This window comes from Neofelis nebulosa, chromosome 5, assembly GCF_028018385.1.
Source record: "Neofelis nebulosa isolate mNeoNeb1 chromosome 5, mNeoNeb1.pri, whole genome shotgun sequence".
Taxonomy (NCBI): Eukaryota; Metazoa; Chordata; class Mammalia; order Carnivora; family Felidae; genus Neofelis; species Neofelis nebulosa.
In genome coordinates this window covers 22,964,516-22,982,020 of record NC_080786.1, presented here as the reverse complement: position 1 = coordinate 22,982,020, position 17,505 = coordinate 22,964,516, and the positions used below count along the sequence as shown (strand labels likewise).

Sequence of the window (17,505 nt, the reverse complement as noted above, 5' to 3'; positions counted from 1 at the left end):
CCAATTTAAAGCTTAAAAAAATAACATTCTAGTGTAGTTTTAATGTGCATTTTTTTATAAAAGTGGGCATCTTCTCATGTGTTTTCAAGCCTGTTATATTTGCTTCTTCATGAGGTATCTGTATATATCTTTGGCTCATATTTTAATAAGGTTATTGATGTTGCTCGCAATTTCTAGTACATTATAAATTGGTGATATTAGCCCTTCATCTGTAAGGTCAGTCAAATATTTATGTACATAAGTCACACTTTAGTGTTTATCTTTTATTGTTGCTAATGGTGATTTCATTTCCCAAGCGCAGTTTTTTTTTGTTTTTTGGGTGTTTTTGTTTTTGTTTTGTTAACACAATTGAATTTATCAACCTTTTATTTCATGGCTTCTGGATTTTGAGTCAGAGTAAGGACTTCCTCATGCCAAGGTTATAATGAAATTAACCTATGTTTTCTTCTAGTGTTTTTATTATTTTATATTTTTACATCCTTTTTGAATTTGCTATGGTATATGATATCACATATATATTCAACTTTAAGGGACATTTCATCCAGTTTTCATAGATTAAAGATCCCATCTCTATTATATAATGTATTTGTACATGCACTTGGCTCTATTTCTGGAATTCTATCCAACTGGTTTGTTTTTCTATTATTCATAAATGCCAGAGTGTTTTAATGATGTTTTCATATATGAAAGGGCTTAGTCCACCACTTGCGCTTTGCCATATGAAAATTCTTCTTGGTTATTTTGGTTTTTATTTTCTCCAAATGAACTTTATCAGCTTTTCTAGTTTTTTTAATTGATATTTTTATTGGGATCATAAAAAATTAATTCACATGGGAAGATTGGATATATTTATGATATAGAGTATCCTACCAAGAACATAGTCTCTTTTTCCATTTCTTCAGGGGTTTTTTGCATGTATCCTTCAGGAGCTTTTTAATATGTCCTTTATATATATATATGCTACACATTTCCTGTGAGATTTATTTTTAGTTTTTTCACTTTCTATTAATATTTCTTTGGTATGTAAGTTTTTGCTTCTTTTATATAATCTTTTTTAAAATGTTTTTTAATGTTTATTTTAGAGAGACACAGACAGACAGAGCATGAGGAGGGGAGGGGCAAAGAGAGGGAGACACAGAATCTGAAGCAGGCTCCAGGCTCCAGGCTCCGAGCTGTCAGCACAGAGCCTGACAAGGGGCTCAAACTCGAGACCTGAGTTCATGACCTGAGCTGAAGGCGGCCGCTTAACCAACTGAGCCACCCCAGTGCCCCTTCTTTTATATAATATTTATAAACTGCACTAAGAAAGCAATTTATTTCCACAGCAAGTAAAATGTGGCTTTGGAGCTGAGATAGATAGATAGAGGCAAAAATAGACAGTTGTAAGATTATCAATAGGAAACTTGTATCTATCCTTACATGTTTATCGTTTTTCAATCCAAAATGAATGTTGACCTTTATCAAATGCCTTTGCAGATGCTTAGTTATGATCATATATTTCCCCTTAAATGTATCAATGTGATGAAGGATATTAATAGATGCCCTAATATAAAACCATCCTTGCATCTCTTCAGTGGAACCCAGTTCTTCTCTGGTATATTGTTTAATTGTTCCATTAGCTAATGTTTTATTGAGAATGTTTACATTGATGTGCATAAGTGATCACGTTCTTTAGCGTTCTTTTTTGTACAATATTTGTTAGATTTTGATATCTGTATTCATTACAAAATATTTCAGATTTTTTTTCTAATGCTCTGGAAAAGTTTAAATTATTAACTTATCTTCTCATTAAGGTTTAGTAGACTTCTTCAATGAACCTCTTCGGGTCTGGTGTTTTTGGTAGTGCCTCTCTTCTATGGAACCAGTCCATTTAAATTCTCTATTTCATCCTGAGATAAGTTTTGGAATATTTTGTATTCCTGAAAATAAAACATTGCATACAGGTTTTCAAATTTATTTAGATATTGCAGCAAAATGATTTTACTGAGCTTTAAATTTCCTGTTTCTCAGAATATTCTCCCTCTCTTTTAACATTTCTTACTTTTGCTATTGAGGTTTTCTCTCTCTCTCTCTCTCTCTCTCTCTCTCTCTCTCTCTCTCTCTGTCTCTCTCTGTCTCTGATGAGATTAACAATCTATCAGTTTTTTTAATAGAAGCTTATAAATAAAAGCTAAAGAAAATTTTTAAAGTAAAAACTTAAAAAATAAAATTTACCATTGTTCTATTTTTTAATTAGTTAATTCATATTGTCATACTAATGCCACATAGCAAAGAACCACAAAATCTCCATGGCACTGTCACTCTTGAACTTCTTTTTTTTTTTTTTTTTCAACGTTTTTTATTTATTTTTGGGACAGAGAGAGACAGAGCATGAACAGGGGAGGGGGAGAGAGAGAGGGAGACACAGAATCGGAAACAGGCTCCAGGCTCCGAGCCATCAGCCCAGAGCCTGAATTCACGGACCGCAAGATCCGTGACCTGGCTGAAGTCGGACGCTTAACCGACTGCGCCACCCAGGCGCCCCTACTCTTGAACTTCAATGTTGCCTGGGGCAGTTTCTTTCCAGGTCTTGGTGGTTGAAGACGCTCTGTGTCATGCCCCCGACTGTTTGTGCATCTCTCTTCTAGGTTTCTCTCTTCCTCCTCCAGAACCGACAGGCTACTTAATGCATGTTACTTTGAAGGCAATTGCAGACGCGCAAGATTTTTACGCTGCTGCACGTGAGTGCTGCAAGCCTAGAATGCATCCCATCTACCGGCCCCCCATCTGCCAAAGAAATCCACATGGCAGAGCACAAAGGCAAGAGGGAGCAGACAATACAGAGAGAGTTGAAAGTGGGACCAGTATTCAATCTACCAAACTTCCTCAACTTTTCTTAGGCTAATGAATTTCATTTTCTGGCCTCTACATTTTGAATTGGGTGTCTATTCACGACTCCATTTTTTTTACAGTAAACTTTATTTCCATTGACTTGTCACTTGACATAATTTCCAAGTATGTCTGTGCCCTAAGATGAGCCAAAGAACAGAAATCCTAAATCTCAAAAAAAATTTTTTCATACTGTTCTGAGTAGGGCATTTTATCCCTTGGAACGTTACCTATAGATACAGAAAGAAGAGATAACATCAACACACAAGAATCCAACTGTGTGAAACTATAACAATATGCTTTTGGGTTATATACCACCCACCTCTTTAAGGTTGTAATGATAACTGCTGCTTTTTTTCTCCTGTAAAGTTCAAAGTTCAGTGTCATTTGTTTTGTTTTGTTTGTTTGTTTTTTAAGTAAAATATCAGAATATGTGAGAATGCTGCACTTACTTCTCTTAATACACTAAAAAGAGTGGAAGTTTTTAAATTCTTCATGACTCCAAGCTGGGACACGACTACTACTGACGGGATCTATTCAACACACTAATTCCAAGGTGAGGGACCATCAGCAAACTGGCACCCGCGACTAAGCCCACAGGCATAAATTTTCCAGAGTGGTGGAATCTCATTCCCATAATGCCAGCTAAGGTGCCAGGTGTAGCTAGGAAAACCCAAATATTCCTCAGATCCCGAGACAGCTGATAAGCACCCAGGTCTGCCAAACCACCAAAAAGAAGCCCGGCAGTCACTGAGGGGACGCTACCTGCTTTTGCCTAGCCAATGATCCCACCAGAAGCAACCGGTGATGCGGAGCCAAAGCCAATCCAGTGCAAAAAGGCACTGGTGGGATGGAGTCCTTCTGCATTGTTCTCTGTCACTGTGACCAGGCAGAATACACCAGGTATGCGTCCAACAGCTTCCCGGAAGCTCTGCACTGGTCCACAGGGGTGCAGAAGCCCCGTGACTCCATTTTTTACGGAGGTAAGTGTTTTAGGATGATGAATTTGCCTAAAAACCCCATTTGAACTGCATCCCATAGATTCTGAAGTGTTTTTATTACATTTTTTTCTATATGACGCAATTTCATTTTTTATTTCCTCTTCAATCCAGACTTTAAGAAAATGTTATTACAAATTCCAGGTAAGAGGGTCTTTCTGTTGTCCAGTTTCATTGTATGGTGATTGCAGATGGTTGGACCTAAGATTCCTATTTATTTTTAATTTAGAATAGTTTAAAGATTTTCTGGTGGCCCAATATATGGCCAATTTTCCCAAATATTCCAAGGCGTATTCAAAAGTAATAAAGTACAGAATTACCTTATCAATTAGCTCTACCTTATTATTTATGTTATTTCAATATTCAATATACTTAATTATTTTCATCCACCTGATCTGACATGGACCAAGAGAGGTGAATTCATGTCTCCCACTAGTGTTTTTATGTCTATTTCTGCTTTTATCACCTGTAATTTATGCTTTATGAATGTTTGGTGCACAGATATTCATAACTGTAATATGCCCATTGTGAGTTACATACTTCTGCACTATTAGGCTTTCTTTCTTAATACTGTTTGTCTGAAGTCCCTGGTTTATTTTTATTTTCTGGTCTGCCCTTAATTCTTTTCTTTTCAGACTTACTGAAGTACCTTGTTTTAGATGAGTCTGTGCCATAGAGCACAGAATTACGTTGTATAATCCATCCAGGAGCTTCATTACTTTTAAAAACTAAGGTAAGCCTAATTTCAAAAAAAAAAACAACTAAGTCAAGCCTTTTAAAAATAAAATAAAATAAAATTTTTAAAAAGCTAAGCCTTTTAACAGGTGACTTATTGATATAAAAGTTATGTTTCACCTTTGTTCCATCATATTATGGATTGCATTGTATCATTTTAAAGATATTCTTTCATTATAAACTCTATTTCCTTTGCTTTTTGTGTATTGTTTGTCTACTATTCAAGTTCTGTGTTTTTGCCTTTAGTTGTTACCTTTATAATAATTTTATATTAGACCTTCAATCATACACTTCTTTCAACTAAATCTCCAACTTCCCTACTATAAATAGTGATTAAAAATTAGGATGTTTCTTCTTCCTTTTCCCTCTCTACCCTTGTCTCTCTCACCTGACTTTAGTTACTAATAGATTTGTTTTTAATAAATTAAATGAGACCATCAACATATCCAGTTTCTGATCTCCTTTTTCCCTCACCTATCCAATTTTTGTTAGTTATATCATTTCTACATAATGAAGACATATAACATTTATATTTCATTCTGACATCTCAATCTCCATATTTTTTTCTACAGGTAAATATATTCAATATTTACTCCCAGTACTTTTGACACTGCTTACCTAGTTACTTCTTAGTTGGCCTAAATTCATTGTCTAATAATTTCTTCCAGAAGGACTCAATGGCATAATATCCTCTGAGCTTTTGCATGGTCAGAACTGTTCACAGAAGAGACTTTATATATCAAATAGAACGTGGTTGGTTAAACAATCTTTGGCTTAAGTATCTTATTGTTTCTTGTATTGAATGTTAATAAGAAGAAATACAGGGCTAGTATTTTGTTCTAGGAATTTTTGTTTTGTTCCTGGATGCTGCTGCAGTGGTGGCTCCTTCTTCGTTTTTAGAGTCCAAGTATAAGTCCTAGAGTTGACCATACTGGATCCACTTTCCTGGTTTGCCGGTATCCATTTTTAAAATGTTAAACTTGGGGTTCCTGGGTCGCTTAGTCAGTTAAGTGTCCGACTTCGGCTCAGGTCATGATCTCATGGTTTGTGGGTTCGGGCCCAGCGTTGGCTCTGCGCTGGCAGTGTGGAGCCTTCTTGGGATTCTCTCTCTCTCCCTCTCTCCCTGTCCTTCCCCTATTTGCGCGCTCTCTCTCTGTCTCCCTCTTCCTCTCTCAAAATAAATAAATAAACTTTTTAAAAAATGTGAAACTTTGCTCAAGCCCTATGATCTTAGAAAACAGCAAGTTTACAAAAATCCTCCCCCGCAACTCTTGGGTTCTAGGAAATTGCTTATGGGAAAGAACGGCCATTCCATGCATGACTTAGACATGACTCACAGATTCCTCCTTATCTACCTGTGACTGGGCAACACAGACCTCCAAAATTCCCATTCTTTGCTTCATAAATGATTAGCTGTACTGTTTTGTCCTCACTGATCAGTGATGAATAAAATACCTGCTAACTAAACTCTGGTTAATTCTCTCTCCTTCCCCCAGGTATCTGAACTTTGACCCACCTTCTGCCTAAGTCAGCACACAACCCCTCTTTAATGGCCTGCATGACAATAGAGTGAGTTCAGAGTAAAGTATCCTGATTTATTGTCTGATCATAGACATTTCTGCTCCTTCACAGAGAAACTTAAGTCTTGCTTTCATCCTAGATGCTACTTATGAAAATTTGCATGGTTGTCATTTACATTCAAATCCTCAAACTCTCTGGAATTCGATTATGTCCCCTGAGATTAAAGACAGAAGCAGATGAAGGCTGGTGGAAGCATAGTGAAGAACTGAGGTCCCCTTTGCTGGGGTCCATCTTTATCCAGTTTCCTTGTGTACTCTCTACTCGTTCTTTGCCATTCTCCCATTTCCTGAAAACTTTATCTCCCCTCAGTGGTAAGAAAACTGAATCTGACTGATTCCTGAATTTTTTATCTCAAACCTAAAACAAGATTTTTGAAAAGCAAAACTTTTTTCTTTCTCCAGCTTTACTGCATCACCCTCCTTTCCACTAATCAATACCAATGAGGAGGCACACCATGCTTGTGTGTGAGGTAACGATGTAGGAAGTAGGAATGATGGGGAAAAGGACAGAATAGTATCCTCTGTGGCTGTGAGTAGGGAACTGTTTTTATTCATATAATAGAAGTGTCTTGAGTCATCTGCAGTCACATCAAACAAATCTCAAGTGAGTCTAGGGAGTGGTGTCTCCCGGCGACATCCTAGAACATCTCAAGGCCAAGTTTTATAGGCAGTAAGTTGTGGAGTGAACCCATCCCAGATCTTCTACTGAAAACATCTGGCCAAATGTTTACCAGTTATTTTCGTCCTGCCATTCTTTTTTATTTTCTTCAAATACCCAAGATACAGCTTACTAGCTATTCAGTTGTCCGTTAATAACTTATTTTCAACCCAGAATTGCATAGTTCTCTTCCTTTTATGACGGAAAATATTTACACCTCTCCAAGTCTCTGTTCCTTCATCTATAAAATGGGGATTATCATATGTCCTTCATAGGTGTCATATGTATGACCCTATCATGAGAATATGCTGAGATTGAAGATCTGATCCCATTGTGAAGATCAGAAATGACCATATTGATATCAGTTATAATTGTTTACAGTATATAGCAATTTTCATGTTATAGAAATATTTGTAGGGGCACCTCAGTGGCTCAGTTGGTTAAGCATCCAACTTCGGCTCAGGTCACGATCTCATGATTCATGAGTTCTAACCCTGCATTGGGCTCTGTGCTGACAGCTCAGAGCCTGGAGCCTACTTCACATTCTGTATCTCCCTCTCTCTCTGCCCCTCCCCAGCTCGCACTGCCTGTCTGTCTGTCTGTCTCTCTCTCTCTCTCTCTCTCTCTCTCTCAAAAATAAGTAAACATTTTCAAAATGTTTTTTTAAAAAAAGAAAAGACATATTTGTAAATGAGTCTGAAGAAACCTACAAACTACAAAGAAAAACACTGGGAATGGTAGTTTTCCTGAAGCCCCTAAGACATTGCCCTTCCTTCCCTGGAGCCGTACACACCATATTCCTGGATTCTGTCTCAAACAGGTACTCATCTAGCCTCACTTTGCAATTCAGTTATCATTATAATAATATGATTAGGCTCAGCTGGCTGAGGTAGTTAGGGCTGCGACGTCTGTATTCAGCAAAGCAATACTATCAAATGACTGATAGCTCAGTGAGCAGCAGGGGTAAGGTTAGCATCTGTACTTTAGCCCTGCCCCCTAAAGTCTAACCCTCACTGGGAAATTCCTACCTCAGAGAGGGCCTGCTTCTGCTTGTTCTGGCCCTTCTGAAAGAATGATCGGGGAGTGGAGGGGTTATTTTGTTGTGGTTTCTGTACGTTTATTTTCAGTAGGAGCTGAGGAAAGGGGAAGGGAAGCCTGGAAACCAGCATGAGGTTTCTTTCTGATCCTGGGCGAGTGGACATCCTCATACCTGCATGGCTGTTTGATGTCCATCATTGTGGCGGGTCACTGACTCATTTGGCCCAACTGGCTGACAGAGCCCCGTGTTGTCAGGGAACCCAATTCAGGACCGTCTAGTCTGGGAGCAAAACAAAACACATCTTTGAGTCAAAGGACAGAAGGAGAGCTGCAGTTATCTGCTGATTTTTTTTTAATAAGGTTTTTTTCTGCAAGCAGGTGGAAGGATATACCTTACAGGGCTCCTGTGATTGGCTCTCAGCCAGTTGCATGCATTTTTCACAGCTGGCATCAAGATAAACTAATTTTTTTACTAAATTGACCCCTATTACTTTCATTTTCATAGCTTGCAACCAATTGATGGGATACAATTTAATATAATGCAATTAATGTTGCAGCATCCTCCATAACAAAGCATCAAAAAAATGAGATAAAATCTTGAAGTGCCCACCAGTACAGGTGGGGGAATGGATATAGGAAACATAGAAGACAACATGACCCTAAGGAAGAAAGACAGCTCTAAGAAATATAAAAAGAATTTCTGCTGCCTATGCTGAAAAAGAGATTAGGAAAAATAAGACAGCAAATGATCAATAATTACTTCACCAAGATGCTTCTAAACATTCAAGAAAACTTCGCAAAGGAGGCAACATGTACGTTGGGTTTATATCCATTTGGACCCATATATTTCTATTTAATTCAATAGACTATAATTCCTAGCATTATTTATATTGATGGTCAAATCGTTCCAGGTTTTGGACATGAGTAGCCCCTTCCGTCTGGTCTTGGCATCCTCTTGTCAGATCTCCAATGTTCTTTGAGTAGGTGCTGACTTTCTTGAACAACTCATTTTGTACTTTTTTAGCTTAAGCACTGGAATTAAATCTTTCCTCCAGGGAGCCCTGGTACTTTTTAGTGGAGAATGATATTTGGGAGGCAATATCTGAGTACTGGCTGTGGTCACAGCTACTAGAATTTCATTGCTTTCAACCTCTCTCAGTGTTCAGAGCTGGGAAAACAACAAAAAATACACACACACACACACACACACACACACAAACACACATTTATTCCTGTGTCTACCTATTTATATATTGAAAACAACGAATTTGCCTGGTAATTCTAATTCCACTTCAACACTCACATGTTCATTCTAGCTGTCTCCCTTCCATAATTATAACGGCAGCAGAGGAAAATCTGGCACCTATTATCATCAATATATTTACGTATTTGCTCAGAGAACACACAATTATTTCAGAATTATTTATCCATACCACTGTGAAGATCACTCCTACTAAGTAGAGCTCAATTTTCCTTTTTTTAGAGTAAAATTTATAATCAGTAAAATATGCACGTTAAGTGTACAATTCAATAAATTCTGGCAAATGCCTGCATCCATGTAATTCACACTGCTAGTATGACATAAAAAGTTTCACCATTGTAGAAAGGTCTCTGGTCTCTGCTGGGTAAATCCCTTGTCCCATTGGATTAGGGTTTTCTATTCTAGAATTTCATACATATGAAATCATATAATGTTCATTCTCTCGTATCTGGCTTCATTTGCTCAGTATGAAGATTTATCCAGGTTGTAGGAGTCAAGAATTTTTCATTTTTATTGCTCAATATTATTTCATTGTATGAATATATCAAAGTTATTTACCTGCACTTTGATAGGCATTTGGGTTGTTTCTAATTTTGAATCTGAGTAAAGCCGCTAGGAACATTTATCATAAAGTCTTATGTGGACACATATTCTCATTTCTTTTGGATTAATTCCTAGGGGTGAAATTACTAGATCATAGGGAAGATATATATTCAACTTAAAAAAAAAAAAACTAACCATTTTCCAAATTGATCGCACTCTATTACACTCCATCATTAACGTGTGAGAATTCGCATTGCTCCATATTCTTGCCAACATTTAGTGTTGTTGTTCTTTTTAAATTTAACCACTCTGCTAATAAACATGGAGTAGTACTTCTTTGTGATTTAATTGCATCTTCCTGCTAACTAATGATGTTGAATTTTTGTTTCATTTATTTATTGGCCTGTTCAGATCTTTTTTCTGAAGCCTCTGTTCAGATCTGTTTTCATTGAATTGTTTATCTTTTTATTATTCAGTTATAGGATACAAGTTCTTTCTCCTGCCAGATGTATGTTTTGTAAATGATTTCCCAGCATACCCTCATTTTATGAAGATACTTTCATAGGTTTTCTTTTGTAAACTTTGTAAGTTTAGACCCATCTCAAATTAACATTCAGCATGCTATAGAGGTTAAAGTTCATTTATTTCCATGTGGATATCAAGTTGCTCGGGCATCATTTATTGAAATCTTTCAGTGCTGTTATGAAAAATCAGTTGAGCGTGCAAGTGTGGGTGTATTTCTCGATTCTCTGTTCTATTTAACGACCTTTTTATAAATACGCCACTATCTTTGTTTTATTTTTTTAATGTTCATTTATTTTTGAGAGACAGAGCACGAGTGGGGGAGAAGCAGAGAGAGAGAGAGGGAGACACAGAATCCAAAGCAGGTTCCAGGCTCTGAGCTGTCAGCACAGAGCCCAGTGTGGAACTAGAACTCACAAACAGCTAGATCATGACCTGAGCTGAAGTAGGACGCTTAAACCACTGAGCTACCCAGGTGCCCCATCCCACTGTCTTTAAATGTAGATTCATAACAAGTCTTGAAGTCGGGGAAGCTCTTCTGTATTATGTTATTTTCCCTTCTCAGGATCGTTTTGACTATTCTAGGTTATTTGCACTTCCATATAAATTTGGGAATAGCTTATCAATTTATAAAATAAAAAACTTTGGGGATTATGATTTGGCCTGTTTTGAATCTATACAACTTGGGGAGAATTGATATCTTGACAACATAAGTCTTTTACCTATTAACATGGTATAATTGTTTCTTTAATTTCTCCCATTAATCTTTTGTGGATTCAGTGTGGAGTTTTTTTTATGTGTTGCTAAATTTATCCTCAAGTATTTTATGGTTTGCGTGCTATTTTATGTTTTATTTTTTAAAGATTTTTTATTTTTTATTTTATCTTTTTTATAAATTTTTTCTGTGTTTTTTTTTTTTTTTTGCTTATTTATTTATTTTTGAGTGAGAACACGTAAGCAGGGGAGGGGCAGAGAGAGAGAGAGAGAGAGAGGGAGACACAGAATCTGAATCAGGCTCCAGGCTCCTAGCTGTCAGCACAGAGCCCAATGGGGCTTCAACCCACAAACTGTGAGATCATGACCTGAGCCACCCAGGCACCCCAAGATTTTTTATTTTTTTAAGTAATCTCTACACCCAACATGGGGCTTGAATTTACAACCCTGAGATCAAAAGTCATACACTCCACCGACTGAGCCAGTCAGGCATCCTGGATTTGGTGCTATTTTAAATGCGTCTTTAAATTTTTTATTTTCCAGATCTTTGTTCTTAGTATGTTAACTATGTTTACTGTGACCCTGATAAATTCACTGTTAAGGCTAGTAGATGTTTTGTATATTATTTAGGATTCACTACACAGACAACCATGTCATCTGAAAATATTGACAGTTTGAATTCTTTCTTTTAATCTCTATGTTCCCTGCCTTATTTCACTTTCTCAAACTTCTATTACGATATAGAAGAGAAGTGATGAGAGAGAATGTCCTAGCCTTGATCATTTTCTTAAAGAGACAGTATAACCTCTTAAAGACAAAAATGTGGGTGCCCCTGGGTGGATCTGTCAATTGAGCTTCTGACTTCAGCTCAGGTCATGATCTCATGGTCCGTGGGTTCGAGCCCCACGTCAGGCTCTGTGCTGACAGCTCAGAACCTGGAGCCTGTTTCAGATTCTGTGTCTCCCTCTCTCTGCCCCTCCCCTTCTTGCACCCTTTCTCGCTCTCAAAAATAAAGAAACATTAAAAAAAATTTTTTTTAAGAGAAAATGTGGAACTCCTAAATTTTCCTGCAATCTTTGTACAGAACTCATGCTAGTTGCCTCTGTACTGTTCTAATATTAGTATATATTTTGCCAAAACAAGCACGTCTTTCTTCTGTAAGTCTGCAGCTTCCTTGAGGGCGAAACTTATGATTGAGACATCTTTCTAATTCAGGCACCCAACATAATGCCTGAAACATGTAAGAATTCCAAAAAGCAAAAAAACCAAGATTAATTTAAAAGAAAAAAAGATCATTTTTAAGAGATGACTCTAATAAGAATATAAGACCTTATTTCCCAGATTTAGTTCCATGAAATACTAGTTCTGAGAAAAGACACGTGTTAATTTAAAAAAAAAAAAAACTTTTGAGAAATACATTTGGGGGATTCTAGATTAGATGAGGAATCAGATTTGTCTATGTAATAGAGTAGATACTTTATACGTGCATCTCATTCGTATAAAATTCAATGATGTTCCCGTGTAACTAAGTTCTTTTATCATCCCCATCTCTAACAATGTGTCGAAAATAATAATGTGAACTTTCCGGTTACAGGTGACTCAATCTTTTCCAGTTGAAGATCTCCTCACTGAGGTAAATGTTCACTCAATTTAAAGTTTAAGCTCTCCTTCAAGCAATTCTTCTCCTCCAGATGGTCTTGCATAACTTCCTTTCCAAAACAATGTCCAGCATTGGGGTAGATGACTTCTGGGCTTCCTCTTGTTGAATTCTGGTGGAGGTCTCGCTTGGCTCACCTAACTCTGGGCACTGACCTTTTCTCTGACTCCATCTACTTCTTCGGTGTAACTTATTGCTTGTTCTCCCAGCAAAATCAAAAGTCTTGAGAACCTCATCCTCATTCTTACCTCTGGGTATCTTGCTTCTCCTTGGCTTCCATTGACACTAAATTCTCTGCTGTTCACCTACAACTTCTTTCTGTGTTACTGTTTTTCATAGGAGATCACCTTGCCATTTACTTTGGTGACCCATAGTCACCAAAGTCTCATTTCCCAACTATTGTCAGTTGCCTCAAAGGGAGCACGGAAGAAAATGTTCGAGCCTTCCATGTCAAATATCTGTCATGGGAAATTTGGCAAAATTCCCTGCTGTTTTCTGCCTACATATGTGTACAATCTTTTCTCTATTCCACTGTGACCTTCCCGAATTGGTACGAGGATCTTGCAAGTCAGGGTCCTTTCAGAGTTACAATTGGTAAAGGGAATGCACCCACCCTAAGGTTTCGACTTCTCTTTTAACTTGCCTGGGGGCTTTTTATCTCACTTCTCTGGCATCCCTTGGACGAAGACCCATGGAGGTCGAGGCACTGGGTCTCTGACAGATCCAGGCTGCTTCTTTATCCTCTACCTATCCCTTCCAAATATCTCCTCTCCCCTTCAGGAAAAGTATCATGTTCCTTTCTCAGCCTCGTAGGCATTCTTCAGACACTAATTATTTTCTGATTAACCTCCCAACATTTTTTGGGTAAAATTTAACAATCTGTTATTCCATTAAGCCTGGATATGTATAAGATTCTTTTGATATGCATAAGATCTTTTGGAATTTATAAATCCATTCTCTCTCAGTAAAGCTGGGATTTCAAGAAATTTTCTAGTCTTGGTGTTCACCGTCCCTTTTGGAAGTTGAATATTGAATATTAACTCTTTCTTTCCAAATTCCTGCTATCCTGTAATTATTCTAATTTTGCCTAAGGCACTCGGTACTTCAGATTAAACAGCATGGTGATCATGGTTCGTGCGGAAGAGAAAAGCACATTACAATCTTCATGTTACTCAGGACTTCTCAAAAGCTTTTAATATGCAAACGGATTTTTGGACTCTACAAGCATGAAAGGTGTGGCCTATCGAATTTCCAACTTATTTGAACACAGATCATTTTTCTTTAAAGAACGTCTGCCAGACCAATATTCCATTGGAAATACTGTGAGGAGTAAAAGGAACATTGCGAAACAGGAAAAACTGGAACCAAGGGTGCCAGCTAAGAGATTACTTCATTTGTCCGGAAGTGATGAGGATCTGAACTGGAGAAATGGCAATAGCCATGAGCCTGGACAGGTTCAATAAGTATTTAGAAAATGAAATTACATGATCTGGCGAGAGTATTTATGCTAATGAAATAGAATCCTAGATATTCCTATCTAACAATATGTTTTGTAAGTTTTTAAGTTTCACAAAAGCACCTAGATGAAAACCAAAGGCATATCTATATGAAATAGATATTTATGGAGTAGATGTGGAAAAGAAACATATTTCCTTTGGGTTGAACTTTAAGGGAAATTTTCCTAAGATGCCCAGTTATGTTTATTCTGCCCCTCTTAGTCCATGAAATGTTTTAGAAGTCTTTCTGACTCATTAAGACATGTAAAAACAGACCTACCAGAATAAGAAAGGTTGAAAAAAAAATCACCAAACGAGCAGTTCAGTGAAATTCTAGATCCAAAGCAATTTCAATATTTTAAGCATCAAATATTTTTTAAATGTGTTTTTATCTTACTTATTTGTTGAGAGAGAGCGAGAGAGCTGGGGAGGGACACAGAGAGAGGGAGAGAGGAAATCTCAAGCAGGCTCCATGCTGTCATCACAGAGCCGGACATGGGGCTTGAATTCATGAACCATGAGATGATGACCTGAGCTGAAATCAAGAGTCAGGCACCTAACCAACTGAGCCACCCAGGGGCCTCAGCACCAAACATTTTTTTAACAACATGTGGGGATATCCTTCATGAGCCTCCATTGATTTATATTTTTCACTAAGCCTCATATGATGTGTTTATTGTAATGTAATTTGAACATAAGAGGGGAAAAAGACAAATTTCGTCACAAACCACATTAATTAATATTATTAAATATGGCATAAAACACTACAGATATTTCTGGCTTCATAGAATAGAACTGAATCATAAGAATAGAATTGGTGATTTCTTAACTGAAGACAAAATCATATTGCCGTGCTTCTTTTTAGCAAGGACAGTGACAATTAGAGAGAAATTGTTAATAAGAAATGTTCTAGAAAAAGTAGCTTATTCCGCTATATCTTTCACATAGCCAGAAAAAAAATTGTATGATAACAATAATGATAAAGGAAATAAATTGAGGAATATAGCAGATGGCTGGAGGAAAAAAATGACCGTATTTATTTCCTTCCTTCTCTTAGGCATGCCCCTTTGCAATGTGACTTTGCAGCTACTGGAACCAAAAGGTGAACTCTGCTTTCCCTCCATTTGCATCTGGTCTGGGTTTGCATCTGGTCTGGCCTTGTGACTTGTTTTGAATAACAGAACGCAATGGAAGTAACATCATGCCAGCTGCAAGCCTAGGCTTCAAGTGCCCTTGGCACTTCTCCTCTCTAGGTGTGAAGTCTCAGCCTCCATGTGAGCAAATCTGAGCGAGCCCGCTGGAGGATGAAAAACCACTTGGAGCAAGGATGTGCCATCCCAATTGGAACCATCCTAGACCAGCCAGGTCTGGTGATTAGCTGCAAGTGTATGACTGAGAATAGCTGAGACCAGAAGAACTACCTAGATAGGCCCAGCCCCAACTGCTACTGCATAGAATTATAGAATAAATAAAGGGTTGTTGTTTTAAGCCACTAAGTTTGGGGGTGGGTTGTTATTCAGGAACTAATTCAATGGTTCAGGTTAGTTTCTCTCCTTAACCATTTTAATCACCTTTCTGTATTCTACCTTTCTACTGTATTCCTACTCTCAGTCTACCCACATATTACTGTCAACTTCGTTTACTAAACACCATTCTTACTCTATTACTTTTTACTCAAAAAATGTTCAGTGACTCTTGATTGCACGTGTAATAAAGTCTCAGCAACTTTAATCTGGTTATTCAAGGCCTTTCATGATTTCTCCACAACTTAAAATTCGAATCTAAGTTTCTGCTGCTTTTCTCCATGCACCCTCAATTTGGTCAAGATGAGTTATAATGCCCTAAATCATCGATGGGACACCATTCTGATTGAATAGTTCATTATTCATTTAATACGCGTCTTACTCCATAGCCTAATGGATGGGAATTTTTTTTTTCTGAAATTGACTCTAAGATAATTCCTGATATTCTAGACATTAAAATACAAAAATATAACGTGGCTGAGATTTGAGGCAAGAGTCTTCATTGTTTTCCACGTGTCTTCTATTTCCCGCCTCCTCTCCCTGTCTAGAACAATTCCCTCTGCTTATATACTTCAGGTCTGCATATTAAAATTCTACCTATCGAAAAATCTATTCCATTGTCCCCTCTCTTAGAAATCCTTGAGAACCTTTCTCTTCACTGAGATGAATGTAATCACTCCTACATGAAGTCCCCAAGAAAATGATTGGAACCACTCATAGGCACTTGTCACTTCCTACTCTGTACTGAGAAATTTTTTTCACTGCTTTCAATTGTCTTCAGGTCGAGGGCAATTCAGCATTTATTGAATATCTCACACCCTCTTTTTGCAATGCTAGCGCAAAGGTCTAAGTACAATGTCTACTGGTTATTACACTATATATTTGTTAAGCAAGTAACTCAATGAAAAACACACATATAACAAACCTCAGGTTTCTAACACTTCATTATTATTCTGTCACTAAGTAACCATGTGACCTGAGGCAGATTACTTAACCTCCTAGGGCTGAGGCCTCAAAGGACCTAACAGATGAGATAATGCATGTGTGAATACCCTGTATAAACTACAAACTGTAAAATCAGTTCGAGGTGTTAGCATTGTTTCCTATTCTGAGAAATGAGGCAGTTGAACCTGATCTGTTTTTTTTTTTTCTTAATGACCCATACAAGCAGCATTCCACAATGATATGCTTACAAGTTGTTATTTTTTCCTTAAGTATGTTGGCTCAAAGTGTGAAGTGACTTAAAAACCAGTTACAGAACCTGCCTCTTAGAAAGTGTCGCTTGGTGTCCGATGCACCAGTGAATATCCCTACTGTGGTCATCCCAGATAGCTTTTCACCATGTGGACATGTCAGGTGAGACTAGAAGTCTTACGAACCAGTGCCAATCAAGCCTATTCCTGGCACTCTGAGATCAAAGGAGTCATTCTCACAAAGAAGGAGATAGATAGGGTTTATTATGGCAATATAAGTCACCGGAGAGTTTAGTTCCAAACTTTTTTTATTACCTAAAACTTTTATTAATAAAAGTAGACTTAAAACATATTAAGAGTTCGATAGTTTAAAGAATCACCTCTCAGAAACAGGCATGTAGTGATTGGCATTGGCTGTAATGCTACATCATAAATAACATGAGTGCTACAGAGTCTTGGGCCCCACATCTCTACATTGTGATGGATTTGCCGGTTCAGTTCAATACAGTTCAATTCAATTCACTTTGATTCAATTTACATTTGTTTCAATTCAAGGTAGCATTAGGGTATTGTGGAAGGAAGGTCGGCTTTATTTCAGATCTTAAAATTCACAGACTTCAACATCCACTACCTTTTTTATCACATTTGGCAACTCACCCAATCTCTCTAAACAGTAATTTCCTCATCTGCAAAAAGGGGGTAATATTAGCCACCTCATA

The 17,505-nt window shown here is 37.4% G+C and overlaps 1 pseudogene; it reads right to left on the bottom strand.

The window, feature by feature from the left end:
- Positions 1-3,351: 3,351 nt before the first annotated feature.
- Positions 3,352-3,735, bottom strand: LOC131511347 (transmembrane protein 14C-like; annotated as a pseudogene).
- Positions 3,736-17,505: the final 13,770 nt, after the last annotated feature.